The sequence below is a fragment of the Pogona vitticeps genome, chromosome 1 (assembly GCF_051106095.1).
Source record: "Pogona vitticeps strain Pit_001003342236 chromosome 1, PviZW2.1, whole genome shotgun sequence".
In the NCBI taxonomy this organism is placed as follows: domain Eukaryota; kingdom Metazoa; phylum Chordata; class Lepidosauria; order Squamata; family Agamidae; genus Pogona; species Pogona vitticeps.
This window is the reverse complement of record NC_135783.1, coordinates 62,306,447-62,329,644: the sequence shown is the minus strand read 5'-3', so window position 1 is coordinate 62,329,644 and position 23,198 is coordinate 62,306,447.

Here is a 23,198-nt window from a genome sequence, read left to right as displayed (position 1 = left end):
TTCATAATATTTAAATGCTTTTGATCAATTAATTAAAACATTATCAAAATGCTTTAATAAAGTTGAGTAATTAAAACAAGAATGAAACAGACCAAAGGATTACGCACCAGACCATAATCTCCCTAATTGTGGAATTTATGAGTAAACAGGCAGGTTTATTTAAACTAGTCACCAATTTTTCTGTGATATAGGAATGGCTGTGCCTCTGTATGCCTCTCCTCCAAGCCAAAAAGAGGTCACAGACTTTGACATAAGGCAATGCAGAACGTACTTCTTAATTCATTTTCGCCATCTTGAATCATATTATGTTGTTTTTGTTATCTTTTACTGTTTTATGAACTTGTTCTTCGCCACTCAGAGTAGACTTCAGTCTAGATTGGTGGGATATAAATTAAATAAATAAAATAAAACACCAGGTGACTGGCAACCAGAGACAGAAACTGGGAAGAACCCTTCTTCCTACATTGCTTAGGGAAATGTGATACCTTGTGTTGATGCAACAAGCTTGCAGTCTTTACTCTGGGACATAAAAAAAAAAGCAAAGCGTGCTGCTTATATACCGCCCCATAGCGCTTCAAGCACTCTCTGGGCGGTTTACAATTTAATTATGCAGGCTACACATTGCCCCCCCCCCAGTGAGCCGGGTACTCTTTTTACCGAGTATATTACAGTATTTTAATTTAGAGCCTGATGTGACACCCTGTTGTCTGGATGATTTTGGACTATTTTGTTTTCCTTCCATTCTCTCAAGTTAAAGGAATGGGCACATGATGTGGTGAAGGGCCATGCTGGACTGAATTTAATATTTTAATCTTTTGTTGTTGTTTAGTCGTTTAGTCATGTCCAACTCTTTGTGACGCCATGGACCAGAGCACGCCAGGCCCTCCTGTCTTCCACTGCCTCCTGAAGTTTGGTCAAATTCATGTTGGTTGCTTCGATGACACTGTCCACCCATCCTCTGTCATCCCCTTCTCCTCTTGCCTTCACACTTTCCCAACATCAGGATCTTGTCCAGGGAGTCTTCTCTTCCCATGAGATGGCCAAAGTATTGGAGCCTCAGCTTCAGGATCTGTCCTTCCAGTGAGCACTCAGAGTTGATTTCCTTTAGAATGGATAGGTTTGTTCTCCTTGCAGTCCAGGGGACTCTCAAGAGTCTCCTCCAGCACCAAAGTTCAAAAGCATCAATTCTTCGGCAATCAGCCTTCTTTATGATCCAGCTCTCACTTCCATACATGTGTCAACTCAGAAGCTGCCAATCAGATGCGCTAGTTTGTTCACCTCCTTCTCGATGCCTCTTCCTCACCCCATTCTCCTATTTGGGTTTTTTTAAAAAAATTCAAATAAAAGGATGCTTTTCCTCCTAAATCAGTGCTGTCTAGGGAAGAATGGGAACAGAAGGAATATCACTCACAGTTTTCCTTGAGCTCTTATGAGCCTGCAGTCTGGCTGTCAGCTTTCTGGCAGTTTTAGGAGGATGGCTGTGACCAACTTGAAAGGGCGGTGAGGGGAAAAGAAGGTACTGTGGCCCATTAGTAATTCCCTGCAGTACAATGACAGGTTTGATGACATGCATGGAGGACACATTGCAGAAGATGGAGGGTGGGGGACATTCCCATGCAAAAGAGAACATTTGGGAGACTTCTAGCTGGAAGACATCTTAACACTAATGACCCAATCAGAGCCTACCCATCCTTTACACTAGAAAGCCACTATTCACTTTTAGATGCACTTTTATGCTGTGTTTTGGTGTCTCACTGTTTGGGGGAACATCTGGTGGCTGTCCTGTCATCATTTTACAACAAAGAAGTAGATGTTCCCCTAGCTTCTCTGGCCATATTATCGCTCTTCAGCTGTCCATTTCCGCTCCTGTCGTTGCTATTCATACTTCTAGTCAACGTGGGTGGCTCACTACCTGAATCTTATTAGTGTGCTAGTACCTGAATACGTGCCATGAAGGGAGATGACCAGGATGGTAGGCTGCAGTGGGTGTGAATCCACTGTATATCATGAAAGGGGGGGGGGAATGAAATGCAGAAACCCAAACAGATGAATCAGTGGTGATGGAGGAACAACAGTAAAGGGGTGAATGTGATGTGGTAGACATCCCCCTTGCGCTTTTGTGGATTATTTCTGGTATTAGGAGACTTCCTTCAAGAAACATATCTGGAATCAAAACCATAAATTAGGGGAGAAGCCCTATTGCTTTTCTCAATCAATCACAACTACAGTTTTTACACTTTTGCTCAAATCAAAGCAGGAAGTGAGTGATAACAAGCCACAAAGCCAACCAACTGCCATACACATCAAATTGTATACACGGAAAGGAGTAGGCCATGGGAGAGAGGAACTGGAGGGAAGGAGAAGGAGAGGGTGTCAGCCTGAATGGAAACTAGAAGACTAAAAAGCAGCCAAGTGTCCACAACAAGACGAGGCATCACATAAAACAAAAAAGCAAAGCCCACTGTTTGGACAGATAGTGCACTTTGAATCACACTTTACACAACAAGTTATGAGGCAACACGGTGCAGTAAAGCAGGCTAATGGAGGTATACAATGCAGTCCCAGAAAGATCTGCATTGGTTTTTCTGTGGGCTATTGCTCTACAAGTTAATAAACCAAAATTCTGTATCAGGTCAATGGAAATTCTGTGTCATGAAAAAAATGGATTCTGCAACCTGCATGAATCAGGAAAATAACAAGGAACCAGACTGTTTGTATCTTTTATTCTGGTTCTTCTAATCATGAAGAAAAAGCAGCTGTGGTGAGCATGGAGCCACTACCACCTAACTAAGTGAATGGTATTCAAGCATTCCTCACTTTCTAGGGTTTCACAAAGTATTATCTACATATTTGATTATCTGCTTTAAGTATCCTAAGGATGTGATGGTAGTGGTTTTCTAATCCAGCCTCTGAAGGGTCAGCAGGATGCCTACTCTCTCCCTAAACCCGGTTTCAAAGCTCACCTTCCAGATTCATTCTCTGTTTGGGAACATGAGCAAAAAGTGGGAAACCGGTCATCTCCAACAATGTTCAAATATAACTGTGGGGTAGCTGTTCACTTACACTCCCAACTGGGGAGGCCAATTTACAGTATAAACTATCCTTCATCCAGAAGGTTTCCCAAGGTATTATACATAGTATTAAAAAGCTAATAAGCACCATGACAAAAACAATTAAATAAGATGCTTAAGAATTATTCAATGGTTGAATATATATAAATTATATTTATATATGTTTATATTGTGTGTGTTTGGAGATCTGTTCCCATTTCCAGGTAAACATTATAAATTGAGAGTAGCCCTTGAGTTTCTGCCAGGAATCAAGATAAAGGAGTGAAGATAAGAAAAACAGTACAAGACATTAATGTTGCTGTCATTCAATGCATACGTATATGTTTAATTGACCAAGCCTCCATCTGTTGCATGAAGAAAGTCAGCAGGATGAACAGCATTTTGCCATAGAGTACACAGGCATATCCAGGCTGCCTCTTTGAGTTCTAAAATTGAGGGAGGCCGACAGGGGCAAATTGTCTCTGCTGGTCCTCCTAGATATCTCAGCGGCCTTTGAGACCATTGACCACGGTATCCTCCTGGGGAGGCTCTCTGAGTTGGGAATAGGTGGCCAGGCTTTGGCCTGGCTCCGTTCCTTCTTGGAGGACCGCCCCAAGAGAGTACAGCTTGGGGAGAGCGTCTCGGCCCTGTGGAGCCTCAATTGTGGGGTCCCACAGGGGTCGATCATCTCCCCAATGCTGTTTAACATCTATATGAGGCCACTGGGAGGGGTCATCAGGGGGTGTGGAGCATTGTGTCATCAGTATGCGGATGACACGCAGCTCTACATCTCCTTTTCACCAACTGCAGGAGATGCCGTCCTGTCCCTTCAGCGCTGCCTGGAGACCGTACTGGAATGGATGCAGGAGAACGGGCTGAAGCTGAACCCGGACAAGACGGAGGTACTAAGGGTGGGTGCCCCCACAATAGGGGATTTGGGAAACTCCCTCACTTTTGGGGGGGTGACCCTGCCCACCAGGGATGGGGTCCGCAGCCTGGGGATCCATCTGGACCCGGCGCTCACTATGGAATCTCAGGTGGCGTCCGTGGTCCGTACCGCCTTTTTTCATCTTAGGCGGATAGCCCAGCTGCGATCCTACCTTGGTGTTGGGGCGCTCACTACCTTGGTGCATGCACTCGTAATCTCAAGATTAGACCACTGTAATGCGCTCTACGTGGGGCTACCTTTGAGGCTGCTGCGGAAACTACAGGTGGTGCAGAATGCGGTGGCCAGATTACTCAGTGGAGTGAGAAGATACCAACATATTTCACCCACCCTGGCTGCACTGCATTGGCTGCCGCATTGACTTCAAAGTGTTGATGCTTACGTATAAAGCCCTAAACGGTTTAGGACCTCGATACTTGGTGGAACGCCTCCTCCCACCAAGATCTACCTGTGTCACTCGTGCGAGCCAGGAGGTGAGACTGAGGAGCCTAACGCCGAGGGAGGCCCGGAAGGAAAAGACAAGAAATCGGGCCTTCTCGGTGGTGGCTCCTCGTCTCTGGAACAACCTACCCCCTGAGATTCGCGCGGCCCCCTCGCTGGGTATTTTTAAGAAACAATTAAAAACATGGATGTTTAGGCAGGCCTTCCCAACAGATAACTCCTGACGACTTTTCCCTTCTCCTATAGCTCTCCCATTTTGTTTAGTTTTTTTTCTCTTTTTCGTTATGTAAAATGGTTATATGTATATTATTGTATTACTTTTATGTTGTTAGCCTCCTAGAGTGGTCCTCACATGACCAGATAGGCGGGATATAAATAAAATAAATAAATAAATAAAATGAACTCAATGCACATGTCAATCCTAAAACCACTAATCTGTCAAACAACAGAGTGGAAGTATTTGCAAACATGTTGCTGTGCGTGTGTCCATATGTATGTGCATGTGTGTACTTTTTGGCAAACTGCATTCCCATGGGGTCAATCAGTTTGAGACTCAAACTAGATGATAGTATGATTTCTGCAGAGCTGCTCCTCCAAGTGGTGAAAGCTGTCTGTTTTCCATACTACTGTGTTTTTTATATCTTGTTCTTAGTTGCTTTGTTTTCTAATTGGTCAGAAAGTAGACTGGAGCTGTCTTTGCAAGTCTGATTTTTGAAGTATGTGTCTTTGAGGAACTCCTATTGTGGGAGGCATGACAGATTAGAGAAATTGAGTATTTCTCTTTAGATCTAATCTATTCATGAGAAGCTGTTATTTGGGGGGGGGGGAGTCAGAAACCCTACTGGACATGTAAACTTACCATGCGCCTAACTGAATTCACTGCTGATCATCACCATTGCTTTCATTCCTAAATTAATCCATAGAAAATGTTTTCCAGTCTTAGTCTTCAAGAAGAAAAATTGATATTCAGTCACTGGGATGAAAAATGTAGAATATTTGATTTGTAGTATCGCTTTTTTCGACTGAAATCTGGCTTCTTGTAACTTAAGCCCATTATTACATGTCCTGCTCTCTGATATGATAAAGAACAAATTCTCCTCCTCCTCTGTATGACAATCTTTCAAGTATTTGAGAAGTGCTATCATATCTTCCTCCAATCTTCATTTATTCTTTCTGTCTTTCCTCATAAGGCTTGGTTTCCAACCCAATGATCATCCTTGTAGCCCTCCTCTGAACTTGTTCTGCTTTGTTGGCATCCTTCTTAAAATGCAGTGTCCAGAACTGGACACAATACCCTAGATGAGTGCCTAATACAGGGGTACTGGTACTTCGCAGGATTTGGAGACTACTGTTAATGCAGCCTAAAATAGCAATGGCTTTTTTCCAGCCACATTGCACCGTTTCTTCATACTCAGCTTGTGATCTACAACAATTCCCAAATCCTTCATGCTCATAGTATTATTGGGCCAAGTATCTCCTATCTTGTAAGTATGCATTCTGGGTTTTTCCCCTAGATGTAGGACTTTGAACTTATTCCTGTTGAATTTCATTCTGTTGTTTTCAGTCTAGTGCTCAAGCATATCAAGATCTGTTTGAATTTGATTCTGTCTTCCAAGGTATTGACTATTCCACCAAATTTTGTATCATCTGCAAATTTGTGTTATCTGCAGATTTGATAAGTTTTCCCTGCACTCCCTCATCCAAGTCATTAGTAAAAATATTGAAGAGCACTGGGCCCAGGACTGAACTTCATGGTACCCCCTTGTTACCTCCTCCCAATTTGAGAAGAAGTCAGTACTAATCACTCTTTGAGTACAATTCAGTAACCAACTGTGTAAGCACCTGACCATCCAGCCTAGATCTAATTAGCTTGCTAATCAGAATGCCATGGGACACTGTCAAAGGCTTTGCTGAAGTCAAGATATATTACATTGATAGCATTCCCAGCATCTACCTGGGAACTTACCCAATCAAACAATGAAATAAGGTTAGTCTGGCAGAATTTGTCCTAAACAAATTAGTGTTGTCTTTTAGTTATTATTGCATTGTTTTCAAGGTGCTTGCAGAGTGACTGCCTAGTAATCTGCTCCAGAATTTTCCCTGGGATTGATTCAGGCTAACTGGCCTGTAGTTCCCTGGTTCCTCCTTTTTGCCCTTTTTGAAGATACAGATAATGCTTACCCTCCTCCAGTCATCCAGAACCTTTACCCATCTTCCAAAATTTGCAGAAAATAATAAATAGTGATTCTGAGATCTGAGTTAGTTTCTTCAATATTCTTGGATGCAGTTCATCCAGCTCTGGGGATCTGAACTCATTCAAAGTAATGAGGCATTCCTTGACTATTTATTTATCAATCTCAAGCTGCAATCCTGTCCCCTCCCTTTGTACTTCACATCTTCGACTGCATTTCCCAGAAACCCCAGCCAGCACAGCTGCTGGTGAAAGCTTCTTGGAACTGAATACCTGGGTTACTCAAGGTTGGGAACCACTAGTCTAAAGTGTTCTAAACAGGGTTGCTTTGAAGTGCAGTGTGTCATTTGGGGCGATCTTTACATCCACATGCAAGGATCGACTGCACCACACCTGAAGTGTGACACCGGGTGCTTCCAGATAATACTTCTACTCTGCAACCACTTTGCCTAAAACGTTGAATTTTATGGAGAGTCCAGATCTCACCTTCCCTCTATAACTCTTCCATGTTTTCCTTCTGCTTCTTTTTTTATTTTATTATTTAATTAAGAACAACAAGAAGATGTCTACATGAAGGTTGTGCACTGGCTTCAGAAAAAAGTGTCCAAATAAGGCAAGGAAGGGAACTTGTATCTTAAAGATGCAGATAGACCCCCAAGAAGCCCCTTGGTCACTGTTAGAATGGTTAAGCCACCCCACAGACTACTGATGTTTGGAGTGAAGTTTGTTTTGGGGGTTAAGAATTATGATGTTTGAACAAAAATATGTGGTGCCAGTTTCTATAGCAAAGCAGAGGGGAAGTGGAAGCACTAAGAAGAAATAGATTAATATCGAATCATCAAAAGCCAAAACCTCTCCAGCGAACTCCAGTCTATGGAATGCCCTCCCAACTGAGATTCGTCTAGCGCCGATGCAGATGACATTTTGGTGCCAGGTCAAAACCTTCTTGTTCCAGAACACTTTTAAATGAAATAATATCAACCGTGGGTCCTGATGGCAATTTTTAGATTATCTATTTTAATTGTATTTTAATTGTTTTATCTTTTTATTGTATTTTAATAGTTGTAAGCTGCCCAGAGACCTTTGGGTAGAGTGGGCGGCATATAAGTTAAATAAATAAATAAATAAACAAACAAACAAACATTGCAGAGTGAATTGGTGCCAATTGTGCAGCACTGTAATTTGGGCTAGGCACTGAGTGGGGCCCAGTTAGGCCAGCCAGGCTACTGGTTGGAAACACTAAGATGAGGTCTTCCCCAGCTTGAAAACCTGTTCAACTCCCATTGTTTTCATTATTTTAATTGTCTGGTGCACTGCAGGAATGCTACAAGAAGAAACCTGTGCATGAACATATTTGCCAGCTCTTCTTCTCTGTTGTACAGAACAGCCTTTCTTGGGGTTCTCCCCCCCCCTTTGTTATGGGTGCCTGTGCATGTCTCAGAAGGCGTGAGTGCCAACCATGTAGCACTCTGATTTGGGCTAGGCAGTAACTGGCCAAACATGGGCAAGCTGGACTACAGATTGGGGATACCAAGAAAACAGCTTCTGGTCCTCCAGCCCCTAATTTCCCCGAACACAGTTCATGGTGAAAGCAAGCTAACTGGTAGGAGCTTTGCTTATAAATACAACACACTCCTGAGGTTGAGGGCATTGATCCAAAACCACAAAAATATCTCCATAAACCTGCAAATAAATCAGTTCAGGCCACCACCAAATCAGCTCAGGGCATGCCAGTCCTGATTTACATAGCAAAAAAAAAGGGATACAAATTGGACTAGATGGTATTGACACACCCCTAGTCTGTACATAGAGTTTAGTTAGTCCCAATAAATATTTGCATATCAATAGACTCTGAAGAGTATGCTTTCCAGAAACCAGAATACTAATTAGTTGTGAAATCACAATAAAAATAATAATCATACACTAGGTCAAACACATAATTATAAAGTAATTTGCATGTCACAAGGCATTTCAACCATATCAATGGCTAATGAAATGTATGGCCTTATATTTATACTCATGTCCTGTACACAAACGATGAAATGGTCTTACTCCCTTTTTAGAAAGTCATACGCATCTGTTATTTTTCACTGCCAGCTTCTAACATCAGTGATGACCTTGGCATAGGCCATTTTCCTGAAACTATAGACAAGCACAGTTTAATGATCCTTGACTGCCCTTTGGTCCATCAGCTCCTCTCAGCCTCTTATACATTCCTTGAAGAGTCTTGAGCTACAGTTATAAATCTCAAGGAAATTATCAGAATTAATGAAGTTTAGATATACTAACAGTTTAATAGATCCTCTTAGAGCACAAAATCTGATTACTATTCAAAGAGAAGGCTCCACTCGGAAAGCTGGACATCTACATGGCACACCATCTGGAAGTCACTTAATGAGCCTTGCGTGCAGTGGTTAAACTGCAGTACTGAAGTGAAGACTGCTCATGACCTGAGTTCAGTCCCAATGGATACAGGTAGCTGACTCAAGGTTGAGTCAGCTTTCCATTCTTCCATGGTCGGTAAATTGATCACCCAGCTCACTGGAGAGAAAACATGCAGCCTGTTTAATTGAATTAAATTGCAAACCACCCAGAGAGTGGTTTAAGCACTATGGATGCTATAGACAGCACATTTTGCTTTAATAGACTACAATGTGAAATAGGAAGATCAAAGAATAATCAAGTAGAATTGAGCTACCTGAATACAGACAAATTTTTCTGTGACTGGAGAAATGCAATCAATATAGCATTTCTGTACATGCAATGTATCCCCGACCTTATGTACAGAAGAAGACCTAGCAAATGGCCAAGATAATGCTATTGAAGTAGCTTGTTTCTAGTCAAAAACAATCTAATTATATTAACAGTTTAATTTCTTTTTAATTTTACCTATGTTTCATGTGCCTATAATTTTAAATTGTGCAATACTGTGATAAAAAGAAAGAAAGCCTGCCCTGCATCCTGATGCTATCAGGCACTGGCATCAACTTTAAGAGGGGAAATCAACATCTTGCCTTTTGCCTCAGTCAGCAAAATGTTTTAGGATGGCCTTCATGGTTTACGAAGTTTTAGCAGCAAAACCCCTGTTCAGCACAGTGAGCCCTCACCTTCCTCAGCTCCTGGATCTTTTGTTGCCTGCCTTTCAGTCTTTTTTTTTTCATACCAGAGCATCACACAATTTAAAATTATGAATGTATATGAAATATAAGTAAAAATTAAAAAATTAAAATGTTAGATATTAGTGCCATTTGTGGTCCAAAAAGGACCATTGGCTCATTTTGCTCATTAGCAAGTTTGTAGTGCAATGCTTCTGGAAGTGAAGGATTGGCCAGCTGTATGCCTATTAGGGGGAGCGGGGGTGGGGTGGTGGTGCCAGTAACTACTGATGCCCGAGTGAGCTCACCATGCTTTCTGCTTTTCTGTTTCCCCTGTCTCTCAGTCTTCTTCCTGCCTTTAAAATCCTTGGAGGAATACATCTCTCTCTTCCTGTGCCCAGAATCTCTATGAGGACCCAACGTTGAATAAACACATTGTGCTCATTTTGAAGACTCTCTTGTAAAACAGCATCTCTGCCTTACAGTTTTCCTTCCTTTTTCAGGCACACATTTTAATTATTCTCATGCTAGAAGCAGTGCCATCATTTCAGGAGTTTATTTCTTTATCTCTGTAAGAGAAACAGCCTTGACATATGAGGCAATCAGAGGTCAAGGACATTCTGAGATTAAAGGCAGAAGCCTGCCCTGTGACGAACCTCAGATGAATATGAAACATTAGAGTTGGATGCCCTCTGGCAGGCTGCTGCTGAGCCATCATAATAGGGATTTCTTCTACATGCACGCATGTGTGCGTGTCACACACACACACACACACACACACACACACACACACACACACACACACACACACACACACACACACACACACACACACACACACACACAGCTCAGTTATTTCCAGAAAGCCACTATAACCCACCTAGATTTCTCCCCATATCTTCAGTCTAATCCTACACAGCTGAAAGTAAGGCTGAATGTTCTAATTTTTCATGGCCAGAGCATGGTAAGGTTACTGTTTTACATTACAACTCCCAGAATCCCCTGGTCAGAGGTGGTTGAAGGTTGGGTGGGATGGGAAACCACCCAGGACCTAGACATGCAAGATAGGAGCCACTTCCAAGAGCTCATGCAACTGAGTTGTAAGGGTGAAGCCCATCACCTCAAAATACAAATGGAGGTGGCAGCATAGCTGCTACTTATTCAAAGTGGCTCACAACCTACATGTGGGTACTTATGACCCTACCCATTGAACACCCGTATAGTAAGGGATTGTAAAGTAAATATAAATGAATGCTTGACCAGAATATGAGCAAACTAGCCCTCACTCTGCTGGGGATTTTCATAAAGAGTGTGTGAAGTGCAAAGTAATGCAGGTGCTACATTCCCATTTTCCTCAGAAACTCTTTTGTGCCTGCTGCCACCGCCCAGCTTCCAGTCTATTTGAGACCACTGTGTGTAATGTAATAGCCATTACAATGTTACCACTGGGCACCCTCACAACAGGACTGTGTTTAATAGCTCCAGCCATTTGTCTTTTCCAGCAAGCTGCACATTCAACTCTGGGTGAGGAGAGTGAGGCTCAGTGTAACCCAGGCCTGAGGAATGGCTGCCTTATTTGAGAGGATGCTCACATCAAAGGCAGCCCTTCACAATGCCAGTACAGTAACATTTGCATGGCTGCACTTAATCTGGCAGTTATTTATTGCGCTGGGTTGGAGAGAACCTTCACGCAGAAAGAAATCAAGGCCTGAACTCAGTCTGTGCCAAAATTCACAGATGGCCCTTTTCTCATACAAGGCAGCAGATTTCAGAACAAGAAACACCATTTTCCTCTTTGGGAGGGACTGTGATGGAATTTAAGTGTTGCATGCCTACAAGTATGGAGCACCTGCAAGACGGATGAGCATGATTTCTTTTGGAATAGGCAACAAAATACCTTGCCTTCTCCATCCTATTTGGCTAATTATCTGCCCCACATCAGACAGTGGAAATAATAAGACAAGGCATGTTCTTGGCATTGCTTTAGAAGAAAATGAAAGAAAATGGGTGCAAAGAGGACTTCTATTGTACCCTAGGAGTTATCAGGGACAGAGGAGAGTTCCTGAGATATCATCAAATTTATTTGTGGCAACATTGGGAATGAGGGGAAACCATTTCCCTACTTTCCAGAAAGTTCCAATAGATGGTTCAGAAGGACAGAAGTTGCTGGCCTGTAAACTACCATTTTGCTTTATTGGCAACCATGGGGTTGTATTTTATTTCCCTCCCTTGCCATATGCCTTGCCATGATGCCTTACTCATTCCAAACATGAAATCACCATCTTGAGCGAAAGCACACAGTAGCCTAGAAAGAGAGAGGGAAATGTCCCTGAAGCAATTGCACGTGGACACAATTGTGACCTTCAATAAATGGCTTCATTCCAACCATCTTTGGGAGTCTCTGCCTCCTTGGCACCCTTTGTTGGTTTCCACTGCCCTCGCATACCCAGTTATAATACTTTGGTCACCCGACAGAATGATATTATTGCATTGCATAAAAGCAAAAAGCCCAAAGTTCTTAGACCTTTCAGTTTGGTCATAAGTGTGGCTACCATACCAAAGGCCTTTCAATGTGACATAGAGGGGACTTTAACGGGCTATCCTCAACCAGAGGAACCTACTTCAAGCATAAGATCACCTCTTGAAGCCCTGTTCTCTGACCTCCCTTGAGGAGGTACCCCTTGGATAAGTACCAGAGATACGTTTTTATATACGGTGGCACCACGATTGTGAATGTCGGCCCTGACAGATGTCAGCAAAGCCCCTTGCTTAAACATGTCTTTCAAATATTTTATTGATACTGTATTATCAGATTTATAAATTTCTAGATGTGCTGTTTTAATAGCTGTATTTTTGTTTTATTGTTGCTATTGACAATTTTCCTGTTTAAACCACTTTGTGAGAATGATATCAAATAGAAGGAGTTTCATTCCATTTCAGAAATAGATAAAGAAATATATGCGGCTCTTGGAGCATACAATGTGCTCATTCCAGACCCTTCTACACCCCTAAGGATCAAAAGGTAGTCAAACTGCTGGGCACCATCTGGAGAAAAAGCTCAACTGTTGCATTCACAAACTTGCTCAAAATGATGAAATGTTGGAAGCTAACAATTGGTATTGACAGACTGTCTGTTCCAGCTGCAGCAGTTCAACACATAGAGTTGGGGCTGAGACTGGGGAATGGGCTTCACAGACAGACAGCACTAAGATTTCCTAAACTTTCAGAAAAATACATCAGTTCAGTGGAACAGAGGAAAATGTCAGATCAGACCACAGAGTCCACCTTGTTCAGTATAATTTACACTGAGCTATGTTGAACATTGTATGGTCAGGGTTTTGTTCATTCCCTTCTCTCCTTCTCCATCCTCTTATGTGCTTCCCAAATCTGCTCCAATGGACCTCCCCAACCTTCAAGAACAGATGTGGGGTCTTGCAAAGTGCTACATGGGATGGCAATTAGAGATGGGGGTACTCGTATACAAATATGAATACCCCCACACAGCTGGATGTAACTCACATCCACTCACGTGTCCACCACCACCAGCTCCGCTCTCCCTTCCAATTGCTCCAGAGCTTGCAGTCGGCTATCCATTCCTGGCAGAAGGAGGGAAAATGAGTCGCCCTGCCAGGCTGACAAGTGGATAGCCAACTGCGAGCTCCAGAATGATTGAAAGGGAGAGTGGAGCTGGTGGTGACTGTCTGCATGAGTGGACAGTCCGGACCCAGGGGGCCAGACCCTCGTTATGTCCAGCTGTGCAGGGGTATTCGTATATGAATACAAATACCCCCATCTCTAATGGAATCTATTTCATCAGCACAATCTGTTCCTCTGCTGGACAGACACTTCTGGATACAACCCCATGACTAAAATCCTGTTGTTTAGCATAGTACATTGCAACTAGAGTAGGCCCACTTAACCCATGGAATACTGGAGTTGATTCACCAACACCCCAGTGATTCAATAAGGGTTTAAGCCATTGAGGGCCAGCAGCTCTCCAGGGTTTCAGACAAGAATATTTTTTAACCTGAGATGCAAATGCCAGGGGTTGAACCTTGGTCTGTTCTCTTAGAAAGCATGTGCTATAGCAATATCCCTTCCTTAAGTGAAAACTGGCAGGTGGAATCAGCCTTAAACATTTGGCATTCTTTTCTACTATTGGCAACTGCATACACCAGCCAACATTTGGAACTTCCAGATGCTATGAAATCAAATACCAGATGTTCTTGGAAGCTGTTCCATAACTTCACAGTGTACTTCTCTTGCTGGTGGTCTGTTAGGAGCCCCTTGGTTCCCCAAATGTGCATAGTAGATTACTTCGTCTTAAAAAACAGTGATATCATGTTCTCCTATCATATTTGCATAAGTAAACCATGTCATAGTCACAGGGCTTTTTTCCCAGTCCCTTCAAGTATAAATGTACATCAGTGCCAAGTACTTAACTTTATGAGTCAGCCTTAACTCTGTGAGTTAAGTACTTGGCTCTGTAGTCAGAGATGGAGAGTTCAACTTCCTACTCTGTGTCCCAGAAGAACAGCCAGCCTCTATAGCCTTGAGTGTGTAGGCATCCTTCAGCCTCGAGATTATGGTAAGGTGCTCTGAATAGAGGACTTGAAACAGCGCCTAGTGTGACTGAGAAGGCCAATTCGAAAGTGACAGTCCCTTCCACACTGAAGACAAATACAATCTGCCCCCTGTCCAGCTCCCTGATTTTGCTGGTTTCGGGACTGCCTCTTTGCCTTGGCCTGCTGTACAAGTGTCTCTTCAAATTGGGAGAGGCCATGCTCCACCACCTGCCTCCAGGCTTAACACTCAGATGTCAAGGTGTCCCATCTGGGGTCCATTCCTAAGGCCTTCAGATCCCACTTGCAGATATACTTGTATCACAGCTGTGGTCTACCTCTGGGCAATTTCCCTGCACTAATTCTCCATACAGAAGATCTTTTGGAATCTGACAATCAGCCATTCTCACGACATGCCCAAGCCAACATAGACATCACTGTTTTCGTAATGTGTACATGCTAGAAATTCCAGCTCATTCTAGTACTACTCTATTTGAAACTTTGTACTGCCAGTTGATACCAAAACTGTGTTGGAGACAAAACATATGGAATGTGTTCAGCTTCCTCTCCTGCAATGCACAAAGGGTCCAGGACTCACTGCAGTACAGGAGTGTACTCAGGACACAGGCTCTATAGACCTGGATCTTGGTATATGCCACCAGCTTTTTGTTAAGCCATATTCTCTTTGTGAGTCTACAGAACATGGTAGCTGGTAGCTGCTTTGCTCCCAGCTTGACATCTAGGGACAGAGTGCCAGAGATGGTTGAGCCAAGGTACACAAAGTCATGAACAACCTCCAATTCTTGTGTGGAGATGGTAACAGAGGGAGTCCATGCCCTGGCCCATGACTTGTGTTTTCTTCAGACTGATTGTTAATCCAAAGTCTTGGCAGGCCTTGATAAAATGATTCATGAGTTGTTGGAGGTCTTCAGCAGAGTGGACAACAATGGCTGTATCATTGGTGAAGAGGAAGTTTTGCATGCATTTCAGCTGGACTTTGGTCTTTGTTCTAAATCTAGAGAGATTCAAGAGCTTTCCATCTAATCTAGTCTGGAGATAGACACCTTCTGTTGCAGTACCAAAGGCGTGCTTCAGCATGCCAGCAAAAAAGTCCCAAAAAGGGTCAGCGCAAGAACACAGCCCTGTTTTACTCTGCTTCGGATGTCAAGGGGATCTGATGTTGAGCCATCAAAAACTACAGTGCCCTTCATTTCCTCATGAAAGGACCTGATGATGTTAAGGAGTCGAAGTGGACATCCAGTCTTGGGAATTATTTTAAAAAGGCCATCCTTGCTAACCAAATCAAAGGCCTTTGTAAGACCTATGAAGGCCACAAAGAGTGGCTGTTGTTGTTCCCTACATTTCTCCTGCAACTGTCTGAGGGAGAATACCATGTCAGTGGTGGATCTATTAGCTCGAAATCCACACTGTGATTCTGGATAGACTCTGTCTGCAAGCAACTGGAGTCTCTTCAGCACAACACGGGCAAGCAGCTTCCCTACAATGTTGAGAAGAGAGATGCCATGGTAGTTACTGCAGTCACCCCATCTCCATTGTTCTTATACAATGTGAAGATGTTTGCATCCTTCATGTCCTGTGGTACTCCACCTTCCCTCCAACAAAGACAGAAGATTTCATACAGCTCAGTGGTGATGATCTATTGATGAAATATTGGTTCTGCATCTGCCTGCCCTGCTCCTGTGACATTACAGAGCCCCTTCTTCTGGTGTCAGGATTTGATTCTGAAATGTCAAGGAATGGAATAATCCTTACTTGGAAATCCAGTGCTTTTCTTTTCAATGTGTAAATGGCCACCTTAAAATAAGCTCAATCCTGTGGTGATTCCTTGGAGCAGTGTCTCATTTATTTCTTCCTCAGTGTACCATATTTTGAAACAAACTTTGTTTTGCAGTAGCATATATTTTCCATGTCCTACACAGTCCATCATCCTCTCCTCCTCCCTTGCTAGAGGTTCTGTGTCATTATGGTTATATTGACCTGGGATGTGCTCCGTAAATAATGATGTTATGCTGATTCTAAACCAGGCTTCACAGTAAGTCCACTTAATCAGAAAAGTGCTCCAATGAAATTAGCAGGAACCTTCTTTCAAGGAATAAGAGTCAAATATCAGCAGAGAAATATTCCATCTGCATACAATACAACTGAGTTGCATACCTTCATTTTGCAACATCTTCTTGTACTTATGGAGAACATATTTCTCCACCCACAATTCATTCCGGCATCCCCACGTAATAATAAAAGTGCTCAGCATCTTTTTAAATAAATATAAACCCTTTCAAATATGAAAGTCATGGATGTTCATTCTCTTCAGTGATTAATAGTGAGTTGGGGGGGGCATGTTTCCAAAAGTACAAAACAGCTGGGAGCAAGATGTGCAATAGCTTTTGTGCTTTTCTTTGCAGTGTGCTTAAAAACTTGTTTACAGAAAAAAAAAAACTCAACAAGATTACCTAGGCAGTTATCTTGCCTTTGTAGTCTTTTATATGCAGCGCATTCAATTCCTTTAAAATGAAATGGGCAGTTGAACAAAAAGATCCTAAAAGATTTGCCCCATGTTTCACTTCAGCCTCCGCCTAGTGCCCAGTTAACCACAACTGAATCCAACTTAACTCCATTGTTCGAATCCATAGGACCATTCACAGTGTCCCCTTTTGCTGATAAACAAATGAACACATTACCCCAAAACAAGAAAAACACGGCAGACTGAAAGCCTAACAATATAAACAAAACCCGTGTTAACTCACTAAGCACAATATCCTACAAGAATTCATTTATATACTCTTATAATCTACTCAAGCATGTTATGAAAATAACAGTCATGTATACAGTATGAACGTTTATAATATCCTAACCTGGCTTCCCTGTGGCTGTATATATCTCAGTTAATGCACTTTAGATATTATAAACTTCCGTACTGTATACATGACTGTTTTTTTTATAACATGCATGAGTAGAATATGAGTATATAAATTAATTCTTATAGGATATTGTGCTTAGTAAATTAACACAGGGTTTGTTTATATTAAGGGACGTGGTGGCGCTGCGGGCTAAACCGCAGAAGCCTGTGCTGCAGGGTCAGAAGACCAAGCAGTCGTAAGATCGAATCCACGCGACGGAGTGAGCGCCCGTTGCTTGTTCCAGCTCCCGCCAACCTAGCGGTTCGAAAGCATGCAAATGCAAGTAGATAAATAGGTACCATCTTGGTGGGAAGGTAAACAGCGTTCCGTGTCTAAAATCACACTGGCCATGTGACCACGGAAAGATTGTCTTCGGACAAACGCTGGCTCTATGGCTTGAAGAGCGGGATGAGCGCCGCCCCCTAGAGTCGGACACGACTGGACAAAAATTGTCAAGGGGAACCTTTACCTTTACCTTTACCTTGTTTATATTGTTAAACAAATGAACAGGGCTGTTAGTTGTGGCACCACGGATTAGCTCTTGGAGGGAAGGAGCACTAAAAATAAAACCTCACTTTTTTCAAACAGCATCTCCCAGAATCTAGGTAGGAATTGTAGTGCCAAAAGTAACTTGGCTACAGTCTGAGAAGGAGAGAAGTAAGAGGGACCTGAAAAGATCATAGAGGCAAGGTATTTTGTTATAGTCAGAAGTCGGTATCAATGTGAACATCAGGAGTACCATTCCAAGGACTGAATACAAGGAGTTTCTTTCCTTACACCGACTTATGTACCTTTATTTGTGTGTGTTTGAGGCAGATGAGCATGCAGAACACGTTACTCAGATGTCCTCTTCTTGGACATATGAGAAGCATGTAAGCATGTGCAATTGGAAGCAGGAAGAACTTTTATGATCTGTAGGAGATGTTAGGGGTGGGTAGCACAGTAGTGTTGAAACTGGATGGTTGTGTTCAAGAGCCTATCTTATAATGCCTTAACTATAAATATACTGTTCTCAAGCAGCACCATTGAAACAATTACAAAGCCATTTCCAGATTTTGGAAAAATTATTTTCATGAATTATAACTTTCAGCATTGCCTGCTGAGCTAGCTGGGGGTTCTGGCAGGCCATAAAAGCAACTTTTCTAAGCTCTGAGCAATTCATAAAACTATTCCCATCATAGTCATGTGGAGAGGTAGGACTGTCTCAACCGGTGAGCCATTTGTTTAGAGCTGTTCACTTCTGTTTTCCATCAACTCTAAACGAAGTTTTAATGGTTAGATTTTTACTTCAGGACTTTTTTTTAATGCTGTCCTCATGGTATCCCCCCCTCCCCATGAATAGCTTACAAATTATTAAATTTCTATGCTGCATATCTGTTCTTAATTTATACCATGCCTTTCCTAGATCCAGAGTACCAGCAATGCTCATAGTTCTCTTATCCCCCATATTTATCACCACAACAGTCTTGAGAAGTAGATTAGCCTGAAAAAAAGTAACTGGTCTAAGGTCACGTAGCCAGTTTCATGAAGGATTTGCCTCTGGATCTTTGAAGTCCTAGTTCAATACGTCGATCACGACACCCACACCAGCTTACAACCAACTACCTACATTTGCTACATGTGTTTCCCCACACTGTTTCTTTAAATTCTGAAGTTTACTTTTGAAGCCTTGTTTAAATGATGAATTTCTTTATTTCTCATATTCTAGGTTTCTGTTTTTCTTTTCAGTTTTAAGATGGGCAGATCTCCCTCCACTTTCATCAGGTATGGCCTATGTAGCTGCCAGTATGATCAGCATCCAGGACTAGCTTCTAAGATTTTCTTAGAATCAATTACATGATCTATATTTCAAGTTAGATTTGATAACTGAGATTTTTCAGTGATTGTAAAATATCTGTGAAATATATTTCATGACAACCTAGGGTATCATGCAACGAATTGGAAATATAATGTCAATGTTATCATAGATGTAAAATTACCCTGGATATCTTCGTGAGATAAAGTAAAATTAGGAAACAGTGGCTGAAAGCCTGTTGCTTTGTTGTGCATGCCAAAGACAAACAGTGTAATATTCAGTCACTCCAGCTGGCAGTTAATGAGTCACTGCTGAGAGTCCCAGGGGTGCAAGTATTTGCTGGCTTTGTATGCATTCAAGAATTCTAGTGGGGACTCATTAATTGCCAGCTGCAAGGCATTGATATTTACATTGCCGTTTGCCTTCCACACACATAAAAAAGCAATAAGATTTCAGCTGGTGTGTAATCCCATATGTGTATGCAATGGGGCATTTTTTTCCTATTATGCCTGAGTAATGTAGAAGGAAGGAAGTTCTACAATAGGGGTAGTGGTATACTGGCATAACTGTGAAAAATTTAACCGAGAAGCCCTGCAGTGCCACTAGTATTTCTGACATGCAGTTAATAAGCACTTGCTGGAAGCTGAAGATAAATCAAGATAAATGAAATGAATTGATCTTGATATACACTGAATAATTAAAAACATACTTATTTTGTATTTTTTTTTCATTGTTGGATTTTGTTTGACATAGAAGCGAATCACGCACAGAGACAAAGGAAAGGAGAATGAACCTAACTTCCAGAAATATGTGAAAACTATATCCGTTCAAAATGACAGACAGTTCAAAATGAAGGAGCAACAAATATTTAGGTATGTATGTTTGTGTAATAAGGGACGTGATGGTGCTGCGGGCTAAACCGCAGAAGCCTGTGCTGCAGGGTCAGAAGACCAAGCAGTCGTAAGATTGAATCCACGCAATGGAGTGAGCGCCCGTCGCTTGTCCCAGCTCCCGCCAACCTAGCGGTTCGAAAGCATGCAAATGCAAGTAGATAAATAGGGACCACCTCAGTGGGAAGGTAACAGCGTTCCGTGTCTGAGTCGCACTGGCCATGTGACCACAGAAGATTGTCTTCGGACAAAAAAACGCTGGCTCTATGGCTTGGAAACGGGGATGAGCACCGCCCCCTAGAGTCGAACACGACTGGACAAAAATTGTCAAGGGGAACCTTTACCTTTACCTTTTTATGTTTGTGTATCCAGTTCAGATATGAAAGTGGTCCAAAATCCAATAGCGTACTTTGACATTCCAATGAAAGCCAAATTGTAGCTTTCTTCTGCTGCAGGCCTTTGTTGTGCTAAAAAAAAGCCCTGTTCCAGTGGATTTTGGAAGCTGCTAGAGCAGATTTTACAGAGTTCATAGGAAGCTACAGAAGTGGGTAGATGAGACATTAAAGATTCTGATACCACAAGTGGAATTCAGAAGAAGTGTAGCATTGGATTCTGACTGAAGTGTCCAAGAGAAATTAACAGTAAAAGGATATGTTTTTCACATCCCAAAAACATGGTAAAAACATCCTTTTGAAGACAGGTCCTAAATAAGCAGATTTTAAAACTGCCCATCTGAGGGTGCTTGGAAAAGGAAGAGCTGGTGATTTGTCAAAGAAAGAAGATAAACTGTGACGGACAGGTCAGGAACCACTCCTGTCCATCACAATGGAACCCTGATTCAGGAGCCAATGGTTGTACAGAAAAGGCGGGACTAAGGATATATAAGAGAATGGAAGTCAGTTAAAGAGCAGTTAGAGAGGATTTCAGTTAGGGTCTGTGTTAAAGTTTCAGTTAGAGAGGATTTAGGGATATGAGTTGGAGAAAAGCAGTTTAAGCAGTTAGGACCAGTCTTGTGTTAGAGAAGAAGAGAGAGATAGAGAATAAGATATGAAATGGATAAATATGTGGATTAACATGGTTCTATCTAAGCAAATATAAATGTTAAAGAAGTACAGTTGATTGCATGAATAAAATAAGACCATCCAAGATTTACTTTACATGATTTACTTGTGAACACTTTAATAAACATTGTTTAATTGAATAACACTGATTGAAGAGTCCTATTTGATATAGTGAGGAATATCTCCTCTGGTGGCAGTGGAAAAGGATTAAAAAAATAAATGTCATACCCAAAAGTGAACCTGGGTTGTGTGGAGAAACAAACAGGGGAATGGGTGCATGACATGAACTTTATAGTATACGTCTAAGTACCCTGTTTCCCCAAAATTAAGACATAACCTGAAAATAAGCCCTAGTATGATTTTTCAGGATGCTCCTAATAATAAGCCAAAAATAAGCCCGTTAAGTGAAACCCTACCCTCCACCATTGTGTAGCATTGTGCAGCAACCAGAAGAAGATGACATGACTATATTTGAATAAATGTAGATTGTTGTACATGAAAAAAAAAAACAACCCCTGAAAATAAGCCCTAATGCATTTTGGAGCAAAAATTAATAAAAGACCCTGCCTTATTTTTGTGGAAACATTATACATGAAAGTAAAACCTTCAGACATTGGTAGATGCAACCTCTTCAGTGAAAATTGAACACGTGGGCATGTGCGTGAAGGTACTGGTGTGTGAAGATAACTTTTCAAATGCTGCTCTGAATTTTTGGAAATACATTTGGGAGTATGTAAGGGGAAAACACATAGGAAATACATTATGAATGATTAAATATGGTAACTAGAAATGGGGACAAATCAAAAAAATGGTGATTTGTTTTGATCCGTTGTTCATCAAGGTTAACAGATCAACGAATACGAATATTCTTCGACGAATTGATGAATCGTTCTGTCATTTGTCTGCAATTTCAATGGCTATAACTCTGACCCCAACCACCCAGAGAACTAAATATGCAGGGAAACTTCCTCGGGTGCTTTTCTACAACTCCTGAAAGTTTGGTGAACATTGGCGCATGGACACCGAAGTGATATAGTTACAAAGAGGACCCTCACCAGGAAAGCTCCCCCAGGTACTGGAGACTCCAGAATCACAACAAAGCTTCCTATGTCTTTCCCCAAAATGCCTGCCAACATTGGTGAAGATTGGATATTGAACATCTGAGTTATTAACCCATAAATTGGGTCCCCCAGGAGAGTTTACCACATGGCACAGAAGCCCATTCTGCCTACTGGCCGCTGATCAACTGATCAGAAGCCAATAGGCACCCACCCCAAGAACCTATCCCCACACCCCCTTCCTTTCCCTACCTTAGTCCCCACCCCACTCCCTTACCTTAATAGCTGCTGCTGAGGTCTCCATCAGGCCTTCCCAGCCCAGGTGTGTAAAAAGGGAGACTGGCTGCTCTTTGCAAAGATAGTGGCTGTGGCTTCATTTAGGGTAGGAGATTGTAGCTGCCGTTTTGCAAAGGGCAGCCTGAATTCCGTTAAGGCAGGCTAAGGGAATCCAGGCTGCCCTTTGCAAAGATGGCAGCTGCAGCTTCTGTACCCTAAATGAAGCTGCAGCTGCCATCTTTGCAAAAGTTAGCCAGTCTCCATTTTTACATGCGTGGCTCCAAGGCCAGAAATGCTCGGCAGCAGCGATTAAGGTAAGAGGGTGTTAGTGGGGGTGGGGGGGTGGGGCTGGGCCTAAGGTAGGGAAAGGAAGGGGGTTGGGAGTAGGCTGTGGTATTGGGTGGCTGTTTGGAGTGGTGGCTGCCTTTCTGATGCCGATCAGCTGATTGGCGGCCAGTATGCAGAACTGTGGTTTTTTTAAAAAAATACGAAGGATGAATCAAACGGGAAAATATTCATCCCTTTGTATTCGTGGGGGTCTCTGGAACCCACAAATATGGATCAACAAATATTTAATGAATCGACTATATTTGTCGGAAAAAGTAATCCATTTTTATATTCGTCTCCATCTCTAATGGTAACCATACACATTAGAGTCCTCCAAGAAGTCCTGTTGTCAACAGCCCTGCTCATCCCTTGTAAACTCAAGGACATGGCTTTCTTTATTGAGTCAATCAGTCTGACCTTTGTGTGAAAATCTCTGCTGACTGATCCCCCCATCACCCAAATGAAATATAACAATCATGTCATAATCTTAGAACTGCAGAACTGCAAGGGACCCTATGGATCATCGATCCCAAGCTCTGTCAAGGAGGCACAGTCAGAAATCAAACTCCCAACCGCTGGCTCTGCAGC